The sequence below is a fragment of the Erinaceus europaeus genome, chromosome 11 (assembly GCF_950295315.1).
Source record: "Erinaceus europaeus chromosome 11, mEriEur2.1, whole genome shotgun sequence".
In the NCBI taxonomy this organism is placed as follows: domain Eukaryota; kingdom Metazoa; phylum Chordata; class Mammalia; order Eulipotyphla; family Erinaceidae; genus Erinaceus; species Erinaceus europaeus.
The window spans coordinates 108296986-108318829 of record NC_080172.1 but is presented as its reverse complement, the minus strand read 5'-3'; positions in this window follow the sequence as shown (position 1 = coordinate 108318829).

Here is a 21844-nt window from a genome sequence, read left to right as displayed (position 1 = left end):
CTGGCATTTGAGGCTGGCAGGCACAGCCCTGGGCCTCTGCTCCCTCCAATGCCGCCCAGGACAGAGCGTGTGGGGCGGGCCCAAATGAGGTGCCGCAGAGGTGTTATAGGCCCATGTGGGGGGGGGGGGGCGGCTGCTGGTGCACTTGGTTAAGTCCACATGTCATCATGGGCAAGGACCCATGTTCAAGCCCCTGCTCCCCACCTGCAAGAAGAACTCTTCACCAGCAGTGAAGCAGGTCTGTAAATATCAGTCTTTCTCTCTCTCCCTCCCATTTCTCTCTGTCCTGTCAAATAAAAATAAAATCAAAAAGAAAATAATAATACTGAAAAGGAAAAAAGATGCTTCCAGGAGCTCTGGACTCATAGTGGCAGCACCAAGCCCCAGAGATAACCCTAGTAACAGAAAGTAAAAAGTAAATATATATATATATATAAAACGGTCCGTATGTCCCTCACATCCAAGGAAATGGGGGCTGAGAGGGATCACTTCTCAGGCCGCCCACTCACCACCCTTACAAAGCATGTTGTGCATTAACAACTCTCTTTCCAGCCTTTCTAGCCTAATCCTTACCACAATGGCTGTGCCACCCTTAGGGTCTCTTTGAGAAGAAGGCAAGGTTTTAAAATCCCTCTCTTTTTCTTTCCATAGAGAAGTTTCTCAGGGCTGGATGGTGCTGCACCTGGTTGAGCGCACATGTTACAGTGCACAAGGACCCAGGTTCAAACCCCTGGTCCCCACCTGCAGAGGGAAAGCTTCACAAGTGGTAAAGCAGGGCTGCAGGTGTCCATCTCTCTCCCTCTCTACATCCCCCTCTCCCTCTCAGTTTCTTTCTGTCTCTATCCAATAAAAAAGTAAATCAAAATTCAAAAAAGAAAAGAAAGGGGAGTCGGGCTGTAGCGCAGCAGGTTAAGCGCAGGTGGCGCAAAGCGCAAGGACTGGTGTAAGGATCAAGCCCCCAGCTCCCCACCTGCAGGGGAGTCGCATCACAAGCGGTGAAACAGGTCTGCAGGTGTCTATCTTTCTCTCCCCCTCTCTGTCTTCCCCTCCTCTCTCCATTTCTCTCTGTCCTATCCAACAACAATGACATCAATGGTGACTACAACAATAAAACAGCAAGGGCAACAAAAGGGAATAAATAAATAATAAAAAAAAATTTAAAAAAGAAAGGGCTGGGTGTTTGGTGCACCTGGTTAAGCACACATGTTATAGTGCTCAGGGACCCGGGTTTGATCCTTTGGTTCCCACCTGCAAGGAGAAAGCTTTACGAGTGGTGAAGCAGGGATGCATGTGTCTCGCTCTGTCTCTCTTCCTATCACCCTCTTCCCTCTCAATTTCTGGCTGTCTCTACACAATAAAAAAATAAAGATAAAAAAAAATAAACCTTCAAAAAAGAAAAGAAAAGACAAGGTTCTCCATTCCTGGAAGGCATATCCAAAAAAAAGAACAGTCAGCCTATGTCTGACAAGGAATGTGAGTGTTCATCTAGAGAGCCAGCCAGCACCCCTGAACCACTGTGCTCTCTAAGGGGAAAGGACTGAACACAAGTTGATTTTTTTTAATTGATTTAATTATGGTCAACAAGACCATAGGATAAGAGGGATACAATTCCACACAATTCCCATCACCAGAGTTCCGAATCTCATCCCCTCTATTGGAAGCTTCCCTATTTTTTTATCCCTCTGAGAACATGGACCCCAGATCATTGTGGGGTGCAGAAGACGGGAGGCTGGCTTCTTTTTTTTTGAGAAAGGAGGCATTAACAAAATCATAGGATGGGGGGGTACAACTCCACACAATTCCCGCCAGCCAATCTCCATATCCCATCCCCTCCCCAATAGCTTTCCCATTCTCTATCCCTCTGGGAGCATAGACCCAGGGTCGTTGTGGGTTGCAGAAGGTGGAAGGTCTGGCTTCTGTAATTGCTTCCCTGCTGAACATGGGCGTTGACTGGTCGGTCCATACTCCCAGTCTGCCTCTCTCTTTCCCTAGTAGGGTGGGTCTCTGGGGAAGCAGAGCTCCAGAACACATTGGTGGAGTCTTCAGTCCAGGGAAGCCTGGCTGGCATCTGATGGCATCTGGAACCTGGTGGCTGAAAAGAAAATTAACATACAAAGCCAAAAAAAATGTTGAAGAATCATGGACCCAAAGGTTGGAATAGTGGAGATGAAGTGTTGGGGGGTACTCACTGCAAACTCTAGTGTACTACTGCTTTTAGGTATATATTTTGCCCTAGTTTATGGATACATGTGAACATATGGTCTATCTCATGGAACCTGGTCTATATCTAGGTTTTGGGACTTTGTTAGGAAGTGAACCACCTGGGATGGAATTAGAGAATACTATGAAAGGAAAGGTCTCACCCATGTAATGAAGCTAAAGGGTTGTCATTCCACACCTGAAGTCTCTGGACACAGTCTGAGCTGAAGCATGTTGAGGTGGCACTCGTGTTGATTAGGTTGTGATCGGCAGATGCAATATTATTTGATAAGAATTGGGAGAAGCATGTGGGAAAGTGGGCCCTACCCTAGGGTCCCAGGACTGGGGGGAGTTCAGACTCTATAGTGGAAATGTGAGGTTCCTGCTGTCTTAGGGTTCAAGAAGACAATGGATAGTTATTGTTATCAAGGAGGCTGGCTTCTATAATTGCTTTTCTGCTGGACATGGGTGTTGACAGGTTGATCCAACCCCCAGCCTGTTCCTATCTTTCCCTAATGGGGCAGAGCTTTGGGGAGGTGGGGTTCTAAGACATATTGGTGAGGTCATCTGCCTAGGGAAGTCAGGTTGGCATCATGGTAACATTTCCACTTGGTGTCTGAAAAAGCACAAAGATATAAAGCAGAACAAAATGTTTAGTAATCAGGAATCTAAAAGTAAGACTATAGCAGGTGAGATTTGAGGTCTCCATTTTGGAAAAAGCTAGTAGGTCTATTTCAGATACGTATATTCCAAGGGGCCCATGACTTTACTCATTTTTGACAGCTAACATGCACATGGGCTAAAGGTATTGTCTGGGGAGATGGTGTCGGAATTGGAAATAGAACTAGGAAGCTAAATCTGGGCAGAGAGTAGCTCCCAAATATGGAAAAAGTATATAAATATTGTTAATTGTAAACTCCTCAGATTTGATCTGGGGCCCATATTCAGCACAGGAGCCTGTGTAACCTCTGCATCCCTGTAGGTCTGAGCTCACATTCTGTGGTCACAGCTAGGAACATTCTAGGCTGCGCTCATTGCAGGACTCATCTTCCTCGAGTGACAGAGTATGCTGACTGAGCCTCCCTTCAGAGGGGGCAGCCCCTACCCACATTGAGGACATGGTTAAGTAGAGGCCCACAAGAAGGTCCACTATGTTGTTCCTGATGGAGATGACCAGTGACAGTGGAAAGAGGTTCTGTTAAATTTAACAGTGACCTTTTTAAAGATTTATTTATGAAAAAGAAAGTGAGGTGGCAGAAAAGGAGAAGAAAGAGACTGGGACCATCACTCTGGCATTTGCAATGAGGGAATCAGACTGGACCTCATCCTTTAGAGTTCGGCTCTTTATCCACTGTGCCACTTACCAGACCACAGATAGAGTGAGGACCATGCTTTTAAGGAGTGAAGTGGAAATCTGAGAGAGGCAAGAAGAACAGGGGAGGAGTGTGGAAGGGAGGGGGGTTCCTAAACCAAAGAGTACCCTGTGGGGATTCGAAGGCTACTATAGTTATAGAAGTTATATGGGTGAAGATAGATAGCATAATGGTTATCCAAAGAGACTCCCATGCTTGAGGCTCCAAAGTCCTAGGTTCGATCCCCCACACCACCATAAGCCAGAGTTGAGCAGAGCTGATAAAAGGAGGAAGAAGAGGAGGAGGAAGAGGAGAAGGAAGAGGAGGAGGAAGAGCAGGAGAATGAGTAGTAGTTGTTATAGAAGTAGACTTGGATGCCAGTGCCAATTCCCCAAGCTAGAGAGAAAACTATTCCTGAGAAGCCAGGGGCTCAGGGATCATAAGAAGCAGGGCTGCTGATATCACAAGGCTCCCTGAGCAGAAGCCAGCCCTGGCCACAAAACCTGCAGTGGTGTGGAGGTGGCAGTTGGGCCAGCAGCCTGTGCAGGCCTTCATTCTGGGTCACAGTCAGGTTCAAACCACAGTTTTACTATTTCTTAGATGCTTAGCCTTCACCAATTTACATAATCTTTCTGTCCCACTTTACAAAATGCTTAGGTGGGGGGTGGCATTTATAAATAGTACCTGCACATTAACAATATGGCAAGGCCTTTAGTGCTGAATTCTGATGTATAACAAATGATCCCTAAATTTATGATCATTAAATAGACCTACTAGCTATTTCCAAAACGGAGACCTCAAATCTTCATCTGCAATATTCCAACCTTTAGGTTCATGATTAGTCAACAATTTGTTCTGCATTATATCTTAACTCTTTTTCAGCCACCAGGTTCCAGATGCTACCATGATGCCAACCGGACTCCCCTAGGCAGACTACTCCACCAATGTGTCCTGGAGTCCCACTACCCTAAAGCCCTGCCCCACTATGGAAAGAGAGAGGCAGGCTGAGAGTATGGATCAACCTTTCAATGCCCATGTTCACTGGGGAAGCAATTACAGAAGCCAGACCTTCCACGTTCTGCAGCCCATAGTGACCCTGGGTCCATATTCCCAGAAGGATAAAAAATAGGAAGGCTATTAGGGGAGGGGATGGGATACGGAGTTCTGGTGGTGGGAATTGTGTGGAGTTGTACCCCTCTTATCCTATGTTTTTTTGTCAGTGTTTCCTTTTTACAAATAAAATTTTTAAAAATTCGGGGTTCGGGAGTCGGGCTGTAGCGCAGCAGGTTAAGCGCAGGTGGCGCAAAGCACAAGGACCAGCATAAGGATCCCGGTTCGAACCCCGGCTCCCCACCTGCAGGGGAGTCGCTTCACAGGCGGTGAAGCAGGTCTGCAGGTGTCTATCTTTCTCTCCTCCTCTCTGTCTTCCCCTCCTCTCTCCATTTCTCTCTGTCCTATCCAACAACGACGACAACAACAATAATAACTACAACAATAAAACAACAAGGGCAACAAAAGGGAATGAATAAATAAATAAAATAAAATAAATATATTTTTAAAAAATTAAAAAAAAAATTCGGGGTTCCCAGATGACAGGGAAGTTGGTCAGCCACAGAGCTCAGGACTCACAGGAGCAAGGGCTTAAGTTTGACTCCTGGCACTACATGCGCCCCAGTGATACTCTGATTCTCCCCCACCCTCACTTCCTCACAAATAAATAAATAAACCTTTAAAACCAAGCTCCAGCCTTATGTGTATATTCAAAGGTGTCTAAGTCCCTTACTTTGACTGTACTGCATGAGTCATGGCACCCATGTTCTGGGCTCAGACACCGAGAAAGGTGCTGTGTTTGGGACTTGGTCTACACTGCACCTGGTTCCTTATATTTGCCCGTAAATAGAAGCACATGGAGTTATTAATTAGCATTTACAAGTTCATTAGCATTCATAAGCAATGTCAACACAAGATGATGAACTAAGCTGTATTGTTTGGAAAAGGGAGAGGAGAGAGAAAATTGCTCCCTCCACTTGGAGTCATATAAATGTTACTTCCCTAGAAAAAGATCCCCGCCTAGCAGTCAGCAGAAATAAGCACAAATACAGGGGGCAAGACAGTTAAATCCGTGAAGCTGAGGGTGGCCGCTTCAGAGTTTATAGTTCCCATAACTAATCTACTTCATATTGGATGGATTTGAGACTTGATGCAAAGAAAACACACAGTAGCACTGCTTCCATACAGGGTGGCCATATGTGATTCTTTTTCATGAAAATTTCAAGTAGAAAGGAAACTCAGAGGGGCCGGGCGGTAGCACACCAACAAGGTTAAGTGCATAAAGCACAAAATGCCAAGACCAGAGCAAGGATCCCAGTTTGAGCCCTCGGCTCCCCACCTGTGTGTGTGTGTGTGGGGGGGGGTGTCTCTTCACAAGCAGGGAAGCAGGTCTGCAGGTGTCTTTCTCTCTCCCTCTCTATCTACCCCTCCCCTCTCAACTTCTCTCTGTCCTATCCAAAAAAAAAAACAAAAAAAAAATTGAAATGGCCACAGGAAACAGTGGATTCATAGTGCAGGCACTGATAACCCTAGAGGAAAAAGAGGCAGGAGGAGGTGGAAGAGGTGGAGGAAGAAAGAAAGAGAGAAAGAAAGAAAAAAGAAGGAAGGAAGGAAGGGATTGAGGGAGGGAGGAAGGAAAGAAGGAAGGAAGGAAGGAAGGAAAAAACTCAGAGATGACAGCAGCATCATATCCATGCTTTAGCTAAGGACACTCAGCTCCTAAAGTTGGTAGCAGAGCAGGCTCTAGAAGCTTCACATCTCTATATCTTTTTTTTTAACACGTCAGAAATGGATGAAGCTGATGTATTCAATTTTGCGCTAAAAAGAGTGCTGTATGTGGGTCTAATGTCAGCATTGTGCTAACACTACCCTTCACTCCTCCTGTTCCACATCAGAAGAGGAAGAGAAAGGGGTGACTATGAAAGAAAAGGAAGAAAGAAGAGTAGGAGAAAGAGGAGAGCAGGAGGAGGAGGGAGAAGAGGACAGGAGGCAAAAAGCAGTTTTGGGTTTACAAGGGAAGCTAAGACTAAGCTATAGGATGTAATAGAAAACTTTGCAAAATAATATGTAGGGGAAATGAAAATGATGGGGGGGAAATCGATTCAAAGAAGATACGGTCAGGAGAAACATGGAGTTTGGAAAGGTACAAGAAGAGACAACTTCTAATAGATTGTGTGTTCTCCTGAGCCGCCTCCCTGGTCCAGTTTTTAATGAGAGAGAGAGAGAGAGAGACAGAGAGACAGAGAGAGACAGAAAGAAAGACAGAGAGGAAATGCTACCACACAGAATTCACAGAATTTTACGCATTTTGTCTTTGTTGTTCTCATGCATTATCAGGGTGCAAGGCCTCACATAAGCAAAGCACATCCCCTCCATTCAGATACATTCCTTGTACCAAACTAAGATTCTTGTAAGTGCAAGAAGCTACACTCCCTATTATATTCCAGGATCTGTATTAAGAGGTGTCATATTACCAAGTTAATCTTCATGGTAACCCAATGAAATACACGTTATTATTTGAACAGTTCCTGTTGTGTCCCCTGATGGAAATTTTCTTCTTTTGCAACCAAAACCTCTAAGCCTAGAAAGCCTAGTGTTGTGAATGAAGGAAGTACATATCTTCCAAGAGGTCACTGGGAGTAATGGTAATTTAGAACACACACTGAATCCTAAAAGATAATATCTGGGTCCACTGGTAGCACAGCGGGCTAGAGGCTCAAGGACTGGTGTAAAAGGTAATGTCTGATCCTCAGATATACTATGCCCTATCTGGTGTCTTGGCTTTATCTTCAAAAGGACAACCCACTCATGCAAAGACTAATTCGAAGGAATCTGTGCACTCTGGTGTTAATAGCTGCATTATTCACAGTCGCCAAAGAGTGGAAGCAGCCTAAATGCCCAGTCAGATGACTGGATAAAGAAGTGGTGCCGTACATTTATTCCATGGACTGTTTACCCTGTAATCAAAAAGACAATATTGTGTCCTTTGGGTTAAAATGAATGGAACTAGAGATTACTAAACTTGATGAAATAAGTAAAGAATGGAAAGGTAACTACCAGATTTGAAGGCCAGAATCACATATAGAGGTACATTGGAACCAGAGGAAGCTCTGGTAAGGGTCTCTTTCTCTTTGTCTCTATTCAAATGCCACTCTCTATCTCTCTATTCACAGTCTAGAGCAGTGAAACTGTGCACACAAAACAAAAAGGAAAAAAAATATGTGTGTATGAACTCTCCTGGACTTAGCAATGAACATAGTTATTTGGTGACATTTCTGAACTTAGGTGACATTTTTGCTCTGTCATGCCATTTATCTAACTTTTGCTCTATCATGCCATTTATCTAATTTTTGCTCTGTCATGCCATTTATCTAATTTTTCATCCTTTTCCCAATCAAGTGCTATGTGAGTCTTTAATGGTTAGGTAATTGCTGACTTACTCTGAGTCATCAGTAGTCCTCAGATTAGTCATCCAATGTCATTTTTAAAATAACTTTTACTTATTTATTATGGATAGAGACATAAATTGAGAGGGGAGGGAGGAGAGAGAGAAGGAAAGACATGGAGAGAGACCTGCAACCCTGAGTCTACCACTCATGAAGATATCCTCCTGTAGGAGGGGACTAGGGGCTTGAACCTGGGTCTTTGTGCACTGTAATGTGTGCGCTTAACCAGGGGCACCATGGCTGTCTTTGGTTTTTTTTTGGGGGGGGGGCGGAGTTATAGGCTACCTTAGCAAAGGTGTTCGACACTGGATAAAGAGATTCACTAATATCGGGAAATTGTGACGATGTGGTTGAGCTTGGCATGGCTTGACTTGATGGGACATCCATTCTCTCCCTGCCTCACAAACCACCCTACATTTCCTGATACTATGGCCTGTCCTTTTATTATCTATATATCAATCTTCTGCTTTGTCTTACAAATGACTAAAGGTCTCCTTCCTAATTCCCCACAGGGTATTGCTAATCCTATGAGTTCAACCCCTAGCAACAGTTGCTGGGGAGCTCCATACCATTCCCGGTCCCCTTTGCCTTTCTCCACCCCTCTCCTAACTATGTATGGTATTGTCAAGCCACTTCCATTTCTGTCTTGTCTCTTCCATGTCCCGACCTGGAGGAGGGCAGGCATGCAGACCAAAAGGCTGACACCGGCCACTGTGGTTGGCGCCACGTGGCTTAACCGGGTGTGCTACCACCCAACTCTGGGGCGTTCGAATGAATAAAAATTTGTATTGCTTTGCCTCCACGACCTTAGTTCCTGGGTCATCTCTCTCTCTCTCGTGACGCTAGCCTGACACACTGAAGCAAAGACAACTAACAGAAAGGTCTGACAGCCAAAGGCTAAGGGCTATCAGCCTTCTTAGGAGCTAGAGGAACAAGTCCTTAGTCCTGAGGAATCTGAGTGGTACAACCAGATGACCAACCCAGTTTTACCTCTGATTCACTGAATTACTTCGTAGAAATCAGTCGAACTCCCTGGATCTTTGTTGTATGATCTGTCAAATGGAAATAAAAATAATGTCTACTTCATTTGGGTTATCATGAAGGTTAAATAAAGTAATAGTGTGATGTATCTTAAGACAGGGCCTGGCACATAATAGGTACTGTAGCTTCTGTGGCCCACGAGTAAGTTTAATATGGGGCAAGGGAAGTATCTCGGTGGCAGAGGGCATGTTTTGCTTTTGGGAGGCCCTGGGTTTGAACTCTAATACTGCATGAGAGCTACAAAGACAAAAAATAAATAAATAACTGAGTAAAACTGCATGAATGGTAAAGCAGTGCTTTGCTCTCTCACATGCTCTCTCATTTAAAAGTAAAATTAAAAATTGGGACAGGGCGGTGGCTCAGTAGGAGAATGCATGCATGATCTATCTGAGTTCTATCTCTTGTGCCACATTAAAAAGAAAAAAAAAAAGAGAAGGTACAGGGCAATGGTACACCTAATGAGTGTATGTGTTACAATGCACAAGGACCCATCTGGTTCCCACTTCCAGGGGGGGAAGAAGAGAAGAAGAAGCAGCACTTTGTGCTTTACTTGAGAATCTAAGACTAAAACAGAGGCCGTAATAGAAAAAGTTGCAGGTAATATGCAGAAGAAATTTTAAATCATGGAGAAAAAGGAACAACAGGTCCAAAGAAGACATGGTCATAGAAATCTGGAGTTCATAAAGGTACAATGGGAGACAGTTTCTAGGTGAAATAAGGGACAAAATCAAAGATCCAAGAAACAAACATGTTGGTAAGGTGGTCAGGAAGTCAGCCTGGCTTCTGTAGAACTTCCTGTCCAGTAGACTAAGAGTAGATGAATCCATAAACAAACAACTGCTCTGGAGACTTCAACAGAACATGGCCCTATTGAGTTCAGAAGTTATGAGGAACATCCCTGAGGGATGAAATTATGTTGGCAGAAGAGGAGAAAGGATGGTGATTGAGAGGGAAAAGAAAATAGGATAAAAAGACATACATAGAAAATATAAATACAAAGAAGAGAAAGAAAATCAATCCAGAGACTGAAAGAGAAGAAAATAAATATAGAAGGAAGCTTTAAGAAATGATGGTCTTCCTACCTTCACTAGCAATGACTAGCAATGATAGGGACTATTCTACTCTCCCAAGTGAGACTGGGTCATCCTACTCTCACTCAAGGAAGACTGGTTCTGAAATGAGTGTCGTCTAGAATGTTCCCAGCTGTGATTATGGACTGTGAGCTCAGTCTGAGAGAGCCTCAAAGGTTGTGCAGGACTCTGTGCTAAATATAAATAGATAGGAGCCCCAGATTAGATCAATGTGATAAGCAATTAATTAATTGTATTTATATATTTTCTTCAAGTTTGTTAGCAACTCTCTGCCCTAATCCTGCTTCCTAGTTCTGCTCTCAACTCTGATGCTGTCTTCCCAGAAAATATTTCTAGTCCACCCCCATGTTAGCTATCAAGCTCAAGCAAAATTACTGAGACATAAGCTCCTAAGAACATACTTAAAATAGACTTCTTAGCTTCTTTCCACTCTAAGGTCCTTACTTTCTTTTTTTTTTTCTTTTATTACATTTTTTATTTATAAAAAAGAAACATTGACAAATGATAAGAGGGGTACAACTCCACACAATTCCCACACCAGAATTCCGTATCCCATCCCATCCCATCCCTTGATAGCTTTCCTATTCTTTAACCCTCTGGGAGTATGGACTCAAGATCACTGTGGGATGCAGACGGTGGAAAGTCTGGCTTCCGTAACTGCTTCCCCACTGAACATGGGCATTGACAGGTCTAGCCATACTCCTCTCTTTCACTAGTAGGGTGTGGCTCTGGGGAGTCAGAGTTCCAGGACACATTGGTGGGGTTGTCTGTCCAGGGAAGTCTGGTCAGCATCTGGAACCTGATGGCTGACAAGAGAGTTAACATACAAAGCCAAACAAATTGTTGAAAAATCATAAACCTAAAGGCTGGAGTAGTGCAGATGAAGAGTTGGGGGGTAGCCCATTTTGTAGATAGAATGTAGTCATATTTTAATTATATTCTAAAGGGCCTGTGGCTATACTAGTTTTTTTTTCCCCTGAGCCTGAAATCTGATATGCAGGTGGATCCAAGTTATTGTCTGGGAAGATGATGTCATGGCTGGAAAAGAAACAGAAAGCTGGATCAGGGAAGAGAGTAGCCCCCTAATATGGGGAATGGGTATAAATATTGTTGACTGTAAACCCCATTGACTTTATTTGGTCTGGGGCCTATATTCAGCTTAGGAGCCTATGTGACCTCTGCTCACATTCTGTGGTCATGAGTAGGAACATTCCAAGCTGCCCCAATATCAACCCATCTTCCTCAGGTGTAGCACAGAGTATGTTGTCCAGCCTCCCTTCAGAGGATGGAACACTCTCTACAGCTGTTGATCCAAACTGAGGGCAAGGTGCTATGGGGGGCCCACAGGGGTGTCTATTTTGCTGTTCCTGATAGAGATGAAATGGAAAGAGGGGTTTATTTGAGGTCTAGGCCCATCTTGTCTCTTTGGGGATCTCAGGACTCCCCGAATAGGGCCTCAGCTGATGGGGTGGCCTGATAGTGACTAAAGAGTCACCATTAAAGTACGCCAGTCTCTTGCCCTTATTCAGCTTTTGCAGTAAGGTCCTTAACTTTCATCTGCTCTAGTCCTACTTTCTTGTTCCTGATTATTAAACATTTGTCCTGCTCTCCATCTTACTGCCTTTCAGCTGCCAAGTTCAGTATGCTAGTGTGATTCTATCCTGACTTCTCTGGGCAGATGAACTCACCAATATGTCCCAGAACCTCAGCTCTCCAGAACCGTAACCCACTAGGGAAAGATAGAAACAGGCTGGGGGGTATGGGTAGACCTGCCAACATCCATGTCCCATGAAGAAACAGTTACAGAAGCCAGAATTCCCACCATCTTTACCCCAAAAAGATTTTGGTCTATACTCCCAGATGGGGTAAATGATAGGAGAAATGAACCAGAGGCCTCTGTAGCCCCTTCTACCAGGACCCAAAGCATTTGTCTCCAAGAGTCTTGTTTTTACACCATCACTGAAGAGGAAGTAAATCTGAAAAACACCAGAAAAACCCAGGTACTGTTTTTTCTTATCTGAGAGAGAAGAGGGAAAAAAGAAAGAAACCTAGAAATAGTAATAGGTGTATGGGTGACTTAGAAAGGAAGTGAAGGCTAAAAATGGGCCAAAACATATAGATATAAATAGATAGTTATAGAATCAGCCCATATCAGCGACCTGGGAGAATTACTGCAGTTTCCAATGGAGGGGGATGGGAAAACAGAACTCTTGTGATGGGAACCATAGCTTACAATTTTGTAAATCAATACTAGATCACTAATAATAAATAAGAAGAAAGAAAGAAAAAGAAATTAACACCAAAATAATAATAAAATAAATTATGGTCTCTTAATGTTAGAAATTTCAATTCAAAGAGTTAGAGTGTGGAGGTTGGGCAGTGGCACACCCTGTTAAGCACACACAGTACTAAGTGCAAGAATCCATTCAAGGATCTGGGTTCGAGCCAGAGCGCTCCACCTGCAGGGGGGAGTCTTCACAAGCAGCAAAGCAGATCTGCAGGTGTCTGTCTGTCTCTCTCCCTCTCTATCTCCTTTTCCCCTCTCAATTTCTTTTTATCATATCCAATAAAATGGAAAAAATGGCTGCCTGCAGCAGTGGATTCTTAGTATCGGCACCAAGCCCCAGAGATAACTTTGGAAGCAAAAAAATAAAAGAGTTAGAGTGCTATAAAAATATATATAATAATTTAGGGTTAGCTCTGCTCTTCCTTAGGAAGCAATGCAAAGTATTTATAAAGAAGACAATGTTTTTGCTATATTATACGAAGTTACATTCCTTCCCAAAGTGTCTGTTTTACCAGCAGGTGCAATATGACAGCATCTGCCCACTGAAAGAATCTAAATGTCATCAATGTCATTAAAAAAAAGTAACTGGGGAGTCAGGCAGTAGCACAGTGGGTTAAGCGCAGGTGGTGTGAAGCACAAGGACCCAGTGTAAGGTTCCGGGTTCCAGCCCCGGCTCCCCACCTGCAGGGGAGTTGTTTCACAGGCAGTGAAGCAGGTCTGCAGGTGTCTATCTTTCTCTCCCCCTCTCTGTCTCCCCCTCCTCTCTCCATTTCTCTCTGTCCTATCTACCAACGATGACAACAATAGCAACAACAATAATAACTACAACAACAATAAAAAACAAGGGCAACAAAAGGGAAAATAAATAAATAAATACAAAAAAAATTTAAACAAAGAAAAAAGTAGCTGTCCCTCTAGTACCCTAGTTTATAAAGGTGATGATACTTAATAATTTGATCTTATATATAAATGGCATACAGGAATGAGAAGTCAGTTATGAACACTAACCCTCTAACTCACCCAGTACCTTCTTAGAAAGACAGACTACAGCACTTCCCTTTTCATGTATCTATCCATTTAACAATCATTACTGAACTTCTAGTAGGCATTGCAGTGTCGCAAACATCTGAGGGTAACCACACTCCATGTGGAATTTGATCCATGCTGTTTGAGTGACTGACCTACTCGAGAGTAGATATGAGAGCCTACCTAAAAGGAAAAGCCATAATTTCTCCTCCTTAAAGTCATAAGGTTCTTGGAGACAAGAGACACTGCACCAAGAGAGCACACAGTGTATCATGAGGGCAGACTTCAGTTTGAGCCCCTAACTACCTCATGGAAGTGCCATGCAAATGGGAGAGCTTCACAAGTGGTGGAGTAGTGGGGTGGTGACTCACCTTCTCTATGTGTGTGTCTCTCTCTGTGCTGGAAAAACAAAAAGTCCACCTGGAGCAGTGCATTCACACAGGTACAAAACCCAGTGAAGCCCTGGAAACAAAACCACAAGTAAATAAAATGAAATAAATAGAGTCCTAAGTTCCTGTGACTGGGGAAATAGCTCAACTGATAAGTGCCGGGCTTGCATGTCAGAGGCTCCCTGTCACTGCATGGATTTGAGTAGTGTTCCGACTTCTCTCTCTCACACATGGAATTATGTATATCTATCTCATATGAAACAAATAAAATAAACCTTTCAAAAATAGCTGCATGTCAATTCCTAGGGTCTTGCACTGCATCTGGAAAAGGAGATTCCTATAAAGTGTATGTTTTTTCTTAAAAATAAGACCCAGTGGCCCGATTAAGCACACATACTGCAAAGAGCAAGGATGGGCACAAGGATCCTGGTTCAAGCCCCCGGCTCCCCACCTGCAGGGGTGTCGCTTCACAAGCAGTGAAGCAGGTCCGCAGGTGTCTCTTTTTATCTCCCCCTCTCTGTCTTCCCCTCTCCTTGCCTCTCAGTTTCTCTCTGTCCTGTCCAACAACAACAACAATCAAAAAAGGTGGCCACCAGGAGCAATAGATTCTTAGTGCAGGCACCAACCCCCCTGGGATAACCCTGGAGACAATAAATAAATAAATAAATAAATAAATAACCCAGAAGTCCGGCGGTAGCACAGAGGGCTAACCACACTTGGCGCAAAGCGCAAAGATCAGCATAAGGGTCCCAAACTCCCCACCCTCAGGGGAGTCGCTTCACAGGCGGTGAAGCAGGTCTGCAAGTATCTATCTTTCTCTCCCCCTCTCTGTCTTCTCCTCCTCTCTCGATTTCTCTCTGTTCTATCCAACAACGACGACATCAGTAACAACAACAATAATAACTACAACAATAAAAACAAGGGCAACAAAAAGGGAATAAATAAATTAATTAAAAATCTAACATTAGCTCTGAGTCTGTGCTACTGTGATTAGGACTATAAGCCTAGAAGGATATAATTTCTGAACCACTGCTAGTCACTAGACCTTATTTCTTGTAGCAATCCTTTCTTCTTAAACTCCTCTGTCTGCTCTTTCAGATGGTAAAACATTCACTCAGCCTCTGAACACTGTGAATCATGCAATTTCCATATCCCTTTGCATTTACTGGGGACAGGGTCGGGGTTAAGTCTGGGCCCCACACTAAGAAAGGCTTTTTTTCTTAAAGATTCTGGCTCCACAGAAGTTTTTTTTTTTTTTTTTATTGGGTGGAAAAATAGAATTCTGAATCTAGAAATCACTCCAAGTCAATATCCTTGTGTTAGTCTGGTTTGGGTGTGGAAAAGTCCCATTTGGCAGTCCTGATTACTAATGAGGTCCTGACTGCTATCAAATGGCCAGTAGAAAATAGAAATAAAGAGGGCCCTGGGCTTCTCTCTGACACAGTGCTGGTGAGATCGCACTGCAGTCAGGTTCTTCACAGGTATCTGGTAATTGAACCCTCTCCCTAAGGGCCTGGAACAAATCCATTGCAGGCCAAACCCAAAGCCTAACAAACTAGAGAAAGAGACAAAATCTCACAGCTTTGGACCTGAATCTTGCACTTTCTTTCCATCCCATGCCCTAATGTGGTGGCCATTTAAAAATGTGTGTTGCTATTATCAGAAGATATCCTTCACTCGTGGAATTAATGGCAAGATCTGGTCTTAATCATCAACACAGAATCCAAATTTGAAGACTGAAAAATAGAAACAAAGGTTCAGGTGCTTCAAGCCTAAAAGCTGTTGTGCTTAAGGAAGTCAGGCAGATCCATTTTTCATAAAAGTCAACAAATCAAAACCTTACACTAGCCAGACCAGAAGACACCCTAATAAGTTTCTAGTCATGTCTATAACAGAGCTTACAGTTTCTCCTTAACTTTTATTTTGCTTCGTGAGTGACTACTGAACCACTGTTCTCTAAGACCTACAGACAGCTTTGTGGCTGGAGCAAGTACTTGCATGTGTGGGGTTAGTTTTGAGTTTGATCCCCAGCGCTGTGTATGCTGGGGCGATTATCCAGTTCCCTCTCTCAAAACTAAATTAATAACGTTTTTTTAAAATATTTATTTTATTTATTTATTCCCTTTTGTTGCCCTTGTTGTTTTATTGTTGCAGTTATTATTATTGTTGTTGTCGTTGTTGGATAGGACAGAGAGACATGGAGAGAGGAGGGGAAGACAGAGAGGAGGAGAGAAAGACAGACACCTGCAGACCTGCTTCACCGCCTGTGAAGCGACTCCCCTGCAGGTGGGGAGCCGGGGTTCGAACCGAGATCCTTATGCCGGTCCTTGTGCTTTGTGCCACCTGCGCTTAACCCGCTGGTCTTAACCCGCTGCGCTACAGCCCGACTCCCATTAATAAATATTCTTAAAGAATAATGAAGAGGGGGGCAGGCACTGGTGCACCCAGTTAAGCTCACAAGACCCATGGAAGGATCCAAGTTCAAGTTCCTAGCTTCCCACCTTCAGGAGGAACGCTTCACAAGCAGTGAAGCAGGTCTACAAGCATCTATCTTTCTCTTTCCCTCTGCCCCTCTCACTCCCCCTTCCTTCTCAATTTTTCTTTGTCCTATCCAATAAAAATAGAAAGAAAAAAAAAAGGGGGGGCTCCCAGGAGCAGTGGATTCATTGTCTGGCATCAAGTCCCAGCAATAACCCCGGGGGCAAAAAATAAAATAAAACAAAATAAAATAAAAATAAAGACCTCATAACACCTAGCAAACTTCCCTGGGCAGACAACACCACCAATGTGTCCTGGAGCCCTGCTTCCCCAGAGCCCTGCCTCACTAGGGAAAGAGAGAGAGACAGGCTGGGAGTATGGATCGACCTGTCAATAGCCATGTTCAGCGGGGAAGCAATGACAGAAGCCAGACCTCCCACCTTCTGCATCCCATAATGACCCTGGGCCCATACTCCCAGAGGGATGAAGAATAGGAAAGTCATCAGGGGAGGGGATGAGATACGGAATTTTGGTGGTGGGAATTGTGTGGAATTGTACCCCTCTTATCCTATGGTTTTTGTCAGTGTTTCCTTTTGTAAATAAAAAATAAAGACCCTCAAGTGATTAAACCTAAACAATGCTCCTAAAAATTAAAGAAATTTAGAAATAATAGTAATAGGGGGCTGGCCGGGTGGTGGCGCACCTGGTTGAGCGCATGTATTACAATGCAAAAGGACTCGGGTTCGAGCCCCTGGGTCTCTGTCTCTCTCCCTCTCTATCACCCCCTTCCCTCTTGATTTCTGGCTGTCTCTATCCAATAAATAAAACACTGAAAAAATTATTTTAAAATAATAGTAATAATAATAATAACCTGGCTCCCTTATTCTCTGAATAATATGTCCTATCTGACTTTGTTGAAATTTACAGGAAAAAGAAAAGTTTCTTTCATCTGACTTTTGGGAGTGAAGGATGGCACAGTCTGTCCATGGCTGAACACACCCACAGTCGTACACAAAAGTTAATATTTCCAGGGCCCTGTGTGGGATACCTTTCCCAGAATTCATGCTCTCAATGGGAAACTGAAATAGCACGTGAGAGTTACCCTAAGTAGATTTAAATAATTAAATTCAAAAATTCTCAAACCACTTGCTGTTTCAAATTTATTTCTTTAATAACAACTCAGACTCCGCAACAGACTGGATTAAGATTTCATTTATTTGAAATTTAAGGTATATCCAGCTCTGGGTGTTGTTTTTAAGTATTTAAGGGGAAATTTGTGCGTGGTAAAAATGAAGAGTCTGCAGCATTATAAATTCATTTCCTCTATTAGAAGCAGGGCCGCGCCTGCACACTGCAGCTGTTCGGGGGAGGCAATCGACAGGCTGCCTGCGGACACGCCAAGGGAGCAGACGACCCTTTGTTACCCCACAAGGGGAGATTTGGCGGCCCACACCCCGAGCAAGAACTATTTCCTCGGTGGCGCCAGGCAGTTGGGCAGGATCATCTGAGGTGGTTTTCATGTGGCAAAGCAAAGCATCCTCTGGGATTCCAGGGCAACTTCTAAGGATCCATTTTCATCCATGACCTCAAACCAGGCCTTGTACCAGGCCCTGAAGACAGGAAGCCACTGCAGTGTGAGCTGAGTTCTCCGACCTCTGAAATGCCCTGGACTGCAACACTCAAAGCAAAGCAGAGAGCAACTCAGAAAACAGGTGTTACATCCCAGGTAACAGCCCCACGGTACTTACTATTCATGCTAACAGTTTTTACAAACAAGTGACTTTCTTATACATTCATCGCCACCCTCAGGCATTCATATTCTTTTTAAGTACAGAAATCTTAATTAGATTTTGACCACAGACCCGGATTTGACTTACCCTGACAGGGTTTCCATTAGTGTAATCTGTGGGGGAATTCACTGTTTTAACATCTGTGTGCCTGAGGCCTATCTCACATTTACTGCAAAACTCTGAAAAGCCTCCCTTGTATGGCTGTATGTTTCCTCATGCTCCCAATTTCACAGAAGTCATTTCAGCACCAAACGGTAATTAGCAAAGGGATGGGCCTCAGCTGACATGAATGCGATTTATTGTTTTCCACGAGGCCCTGAACCAAGCAAACAAAGAACACAGTCTAGCTGTCTGGCATTTTATTAACTTGTATTGTACAGTGCACCTTACTGAAGGGAGATCTCCAAGAGAAATTCAGCAGTTTGTGTGTGGCAACATGCAGACTTTGGAAGAATATTAATTTCAGTTCAATTAGGCAAGTTTTGTGGTACCTCAGCCTGTAATATAGGACAGCCACTTTTATAATTATCTTCCATATTAACTTTATCATCACCAGACTTCTGCATAAATGCAACCTTTCATCTTTAAAATGCCAACACTTCTTCAATTTTGGCAACCGTACAGCACTGCTAATTATTTGCTCATTATGTGTGGTTAACTGATGAATCATTAATAAATGAATGAACGGCTAATATATTTTTATGGTAATTGGAGATATAACTGATTGCAGACTTCCTTAGCTTCTCTAAAAGGCACTGAATGAGCAGTGGCTGCCTAATTGTTTACAGATGATATTTACGTCCCCCACCCAACGTTTCCCACAGTTGTGGTTTATCACTGGCATATTCTCATCAGTCCAGCGTGGCAGCTTGCTGGGGACCAGTCTGGGCAGAGGGGAACGGGTAACAGCATGACCGTGCTTCCTTTCTTGTGTTTCTGTCACCTCATTTGTTTCAGTTCAGCTGACACATACCCATGTATGGGCCTCATGGACATTTGCTAACAATTCGAAGACTCCTCACTGACTCTTGTTTGCCTAGACGTCGGCAGGAACGTGGCTAGAACACCCACAGCAGTGGTGTCATCTAACACATAAGCTGTAGAGCAATCCAACTGCCACTTATCTTGCTTGGTACGGTGGAGACAGCAGAGGCCACCAAGCCCAACATCTCTCTGAATTCAGAAACTAAACATAGAAGACCTTTGGCAAGATTTTATTAGAAACCTAGAGTTCAGATAGGCCCCACTGACAGAACTACAGAAAAATAAAATCATCCAGAGATTCTTAAGTCCATTGAGTGACTCACCGGTCCAAGACTGCTTAATGGGTTTGGAGAGAAATGCTGCGTGGCAAAAAAAAACTGTATCTCTCTTGCTGCAAATCAGTCACCACCTATAGGTTAAAAACAAAGAGTCTGGATTTGTTGACAATTCTTGTGAAAATGAAAGACAGAATACTGGCCAAATAAGGCTTGTTTAACTCTACCCAAGCAGACGGAAGAGCAAGTTAAAAATGCAAAGGAGATTACCAATTCTTAATTATAAGTATTTAACCAGGTGGGTAGTTTCTCCTAATGAACATTTCCATGAAAACAGAATAACTAATGACAGTCTTAAAGAAGCCTTTGTCTTTCCACGTACTAATGATCACATTTATAAATATGCAGCAAGGCCCCCGTGTACATTGCTAATGATAAGTAATTAAGCATCAGGCGTGGGAAGCCCATGAAAAGGGTCATGTTAATGCAAGAAAGGAAATTAAAAATTCAATAAAATAAGTTGCCTAGAAGAAAGAAAGAAAGAAAAAAAGAAAGAAAGAAAGAAAGAAAGAAAGAAAGAAAAGATTAAATAAACTTCTAGCTTATTCTCCTTCCAGAAGGCAAAGAACAACGGTTTCCCTACTCTCAAGGCAAAGCCATGTCAAGTCACTCAACAACTGGCTATAAAGTCAGGCAGGACAAGTGATCAGCTTGCTCTCTGCCCCATCTCCGTTTTATCCTACTAGTTTGCCAGCAGAGAGTGTGGCTCAAAAATAAAGGGCAGTTTAGTCAGTTGGAGGGAAGAGATACCACTAGAAAAAGGAAGTAGTGGGCCAGTAAAGAAGGATGCCCAGCATTGACAAATTAAAATGGAATTTGGTTGTTCCTGATAATGTATCACTGAGTTATAAACCACATTGACCAACCTGGAAAAGAGGGCACAAGTTTGCTGCCATTCCTAATGTAGTAAAATAACCAGATAGTCTGAATGCTTAATAAATGCTGGTTGAAGAAGCAGATGAGCGTGTGAGGGAGTGAATGATTACAAAGAGATCGTCTCTAAGTCAAATAGCAGGGTTTTTAACTACCTTCATTTGTTTCTTGGATAGCAACAGACATAAATCAAGGGGGAAGAGGATGGTAGAAATGGAGAGAGACAGAGAGACACCTCAAACACTGCTTCACCACTCACAGAGCTTTCCTCCCTGCAAATGAGGAGTGGGGACTCGAACCTGGGTCCTTGCACATTGTAACACGTGTGCTCAACCAGGTGCATCACCACCCTTCCCTTCAAGTAACAGTGTGTGAAAGTGCTCCTTTGCATCACTCCCAATCCAAACACAGGCCTAGTCAAAAGCATGATGCTCCCTCTTTCTCTCTCATTCAGGCCCTGAGAAAAGTTCTCTACTCAATGTCCCATTTTCAAAAGAAAGATAAATGTGGAGGGAGGGGGACAAAGAAAGATAAATCTGAGGCAAACAACAACAACCACAACAAAAAATTATACAGTTGGTTTGTAAGGCTCCCTTTTGGGTACTGAACAGGAGTCCTGGCATTTCCTCTAAAGTATTCAAGGCACTAAGGATCTAAGAAACAAATCACAGGGCCAGAAAATCCAGGGCTTGGATCTCTCTGGCTTGCTTTAAGACTCCTTCGGAATTCAAATGAAACATTTCCCTTTTACATAAATTCTTCAACAAGGCCCCACTTCTTTTGTTATCAGAATGTTGTCATCAGCAAGCCTGCTTGACTCTCATAAAGGCAATTTAGTACCTGACAGTCTGAGCTGGCAATAAACTGAGCCAAAATGAATACGGGGCCGAGATTTGCCTTACAAATAAGAGCTGTTAAGGGATCCTCCGGGGGAGGTCCAGAGCCCACTCCAGGGACATCTAAGGTGCATCTTTCATCACTTCTCAAGCAGGCCTTAGTTCCTTTTGTGTGTGATAGTTCCTTCCCTCCTGTGAAAGTTCAGGCTGCATCAAGGGCCAACTCTGCAAGCTTATCCTGACCCCCAGTGGCCGGCCTAGTCATCTGACCCAAGGTTTCCCACATCGCCAGGACCCAGGCACCATTGGCTTTAATTAACAATTAAAACAAACTTGGGTTCTCACAAGAAGCCACTGAGTGAAATTTCACAACTGCCAGTTTCACAATTCAATTCCCTTGAAGCAAAACCAACAGTTTCCCTGAGGTTTCACTCCACACCTCTCCATTTGTTGTTTAACTTCCCCCTCAAGTTTCTCTTCCCACACACGATTTTTATTTTAGAGTCAGTCATGGAAACCGTTTAATTATGCTTCTGGGGGTTCCCGCGGCTTTGCCTGCCCCAGTGCTGAGTCAGAATTTCCGGGAAGCCCCAATGGGAAGTGGGCGAGAGCAAGGAAATAGTTTGGACAGAGCTGGGAATCCATGGCTTCTGCCTGCCCAACTGTT